Raw genomic sequence first — 3,377 nt, forward strand, 5'->3', positions numbered from 1 at the left:
CTAAAGCCCAAGATTGAGGGGCTTTCACCCAGCCCCTAGAACCTGTCACTTTGAACTTGGACTTAAAGCCTTCAAACTGTTTCTTCAAGCCATCCCATTCATGGTATATTCTTGTCAGAATGGTACTAGGTAACAAGAACATCCCGCAAACTAGGATGCAAATTCCTTGTAAGTGGTCAGAAGATGCATCAACTATCTACAAAGCATCTCCCCTATGTCTGCCTCCCCTAATGTCTTAACCTGCCACCCATCTCAGTTACTCCTGGCAGCAACTCTTAAAGAAACCACACTGTCTACAAGATGGGAAGTCTTCATACCAAGCAGAAGATGCTCATGTTCTGAAGATGCAGGAGCCTTGGACTAGGGATGCGGAGTCCTCTGCTCTTCCTGGTACATCCTTTCACTTCTCTGGGATATGCAATTCCAAGGAATATAGGTCAGAACTAAAGAACTTCAGACATGACTTCCTCAGCTCTCCAATTTCAAAGAAGAGGAAACCCACCTCTTCTCTAAGGTTCCTCTCTCCTTCACCCAATGAAGTGAGTGCTTCAGTGACTAATGTGTTCAACATCAGGAATTGTGCTGGGAGATGAAGACAGAGAGGAAAACAAGAGAGGCTCATTCCTGACTTCACTGAGATTATAGCCTAGTGTGGACGGACTTAACCTATTTTGGGGTTAGAGACCATTTGGAGAATCTAAGGAACCCTCTGCCTAAATAATTAAATTAAATGGTTGTACATATACCAAAAAAACAAAAAACTCTCACATCAAATTAATACTGTCTCCTTCCAACCCGTGTGTTACAGAGAAGAACTGCGTCATAGCGGTTTCTTGGCTGTCATCTTTACAGAAACAGATCACCAGGCCTTGCTTCCACAGTACTGTTGGGTGGGTTCTAACAGTCAACCTTTAGGTTAGAAGTAGCACAAACTGTTGGCATCACCCAGTGACCTTACATGTGCACACACCTACATGCAAACACGATTCAGCCCGTAAATTCTGATGGATTCACCTACGGATCTCTAAGTTACCATTCTTCCTCTATCAGGGGACATAGTGATGCTGCACTACGTCATTTCATTTGGAACCTTTACGCCAATCCATCGAGTAGGAAGGAACAGTCTCATTTTACAGAGGAGGAGACTAAGACACCACACAGCTAACAAATGTGCTCAGACCACTATGCAGGCCAGCGTTGGATGCAAGTGAGAGAGATTGGCTCCAGTAAACTCATGATGAAGATAAATGTATGGAGAGGATGCCAGATAACTTGAAAAATCAAAAAGAAGGCTGTGGAACTGGGCCCAAAACAGTATGAATCAGGGAAGTTATGTGGTTCCTTTTTTTTTTTTTTACAATTTTTGTATTTAAAAAAATAAAATAAAATCAAGCCACTGCCATCAAGCTGACTCTGACTCACGGCAACCCCATATGTGCAGGCTTTATAAGACTACGCCTTTCCGAAGCAGGTCGCCAGGTTTTCTTCCGAGGTGTCTCTGTATGGGTTCGGACCACCTACTTTCTGGTTAGTGGTCAAGTGCTTAAGCATTTGCACCACTCAGGGGCTATCTTTGAATTACTACCCTCAATTTAGAGCTCGGAGCATCAGAGCAGATTTCCCCAGGGAGTCACGAGCCCACACCTGGCAAGAGACAGTCCCAGAAAAGCTGTAAGACCCCTGAGAGAGAAGTGGGATGCAATGACTGAAAACCAAGCAGGGAGGCCAAGAGAACCAACAAATTTACAGGATAAATGGCGTCTGCAGAATTACGGTTTCGGAGGGAGTCCAACCAGAGCATCTCCACCCTCTTTTACACTCTCCAGTCGCAGGAGAAGTTGGGATTATTGGTTATCAGTCAACATATTCAACCGATACTTCTCTCAGTCCCGAATTTGTAATTCAACCATCCTCATGACGTGTCAGCAATTTTGAGCCTTCTCTGACCTGTGAACCCTCAGAAAGCAGATCTAAAGCCAAATGGATTGTTAGGCTGTGTCCCAGACCTTTAGCAAGTCTAACAAGTGTGGAGAGGGACGGGTGTAATTTCACCTTCCCAACATCCATCCCTTCCACTGATAACAGCATCCTGATTTTCCCCTGCTCTGTCTCCAAGAGTGAGGACAAGAGCCAGGCTTGGCCATCCAGAAATAATCAGCATTAGTCCCAGCCTGGATGGATCATTGTATTACTCAAGGGGAGAACATAACCTAAGACAGAAGCTAACAGTTCTTTCTGACATTGCTTATGTACCTAGATCCAGCCATGCCTGAAGTTCACTGAACTTTTCCGTTTAGTTGGTCAATGCTATCTATCTGTGCATATGTGTGTGTGAGAGAGATGTTAGGTTTCTGTCACTTGCAACTAAAACAAAATATGGCTAATACAAAGAACAAATCTGTCTTGAAAGATGTATAGCTGGAATGTTCCTTAGAAGCAAGAATGGCCAGAATTTGCTCACCTACTTTGGTCATGTTGCCAGAAGGAACCAGTCCCTGGAGAAGGATGTCATGCTTGGTAAACTGGAGGGTCAGTGAAAAGGTGAAAGGGTCTCAACGAGATGGATGGAGACAGTGGCTGTGATGATGGGCCCCGGGCACGGCAGGCATTGTGAGGCTGGTGCAGGGCCAGGCCGTGTTTCGTTCTGTTGTACGTGGGGTTGCTACATGTCCGAGTCGACTCAATGGCACCTATAAACAACAACAGGACCTGAATATTTCTGTCACTGAGGTGGTCTGCATTTTAAGAGCCTCCTTGGAAGAGGACAATGCGTAACCCAATGGAATAAACTAAAGGTGGAATGTCAGTTATTTGTCTAATAAAACTTTATTAATCATCTACCATGTGCCACACAAGGTGCTGTTATACAAGAGTAGACAAGAGTTCTCATCCCTCCTCAAAATCATAAAAATGATGAGGTTTGCTGGTCTGATAGAGCCTGGTGAGACCCCTGAGACTGTGGCCCCCAGTTACCCTTTAGGTCTAGAATTGAACTCACTCCATGGATTACAGCCAAACAATGCACAGGCATATAGAGTGAATTCTTACAACAGGTAGATACACTCCTTAGGGTGGTCAATCATGAATCATGGGAGAACAGAAGGGTATCGTTTACACAGGGAGACAGCTCAGGCAGCAGGAATGCATAGGAAAGAAGGACAATGGGAAGAGGTAACTACAGGGAGAAAGTGGGAAGAGAGCTATTATATTGGAGGGAATTTTGGTCAATGTCATGAAACAAAATGTGCATGAGCTGCTGTATGGAAAATGAATTTGCTCTGTAAACTTTCACCCAAATCACAATAAAAATTAAAAAAAAAAAAAAAAGAAGAAGAAGAGTTCTCATCCCTCAAAGAATTTGCAGACACCTTTGGAGA

Source organism: Orycteropus afer, unplaced genomic scaffold (genome assembly GCF_000298275.1).
Source record: "Orycteropus afer afer isolate SDZICR_OR568_19922 unplaced genomic scaffold, OryAfe1.0 scaffold00061, whole genome shotgun sequence".
NCBI classification, from domain to species: Eukaryota; Metazoa; Chordata; class Mammalia; order Tubulidentata; family Orycteropodidae; genus Orycteropus; species Orycteropus afer.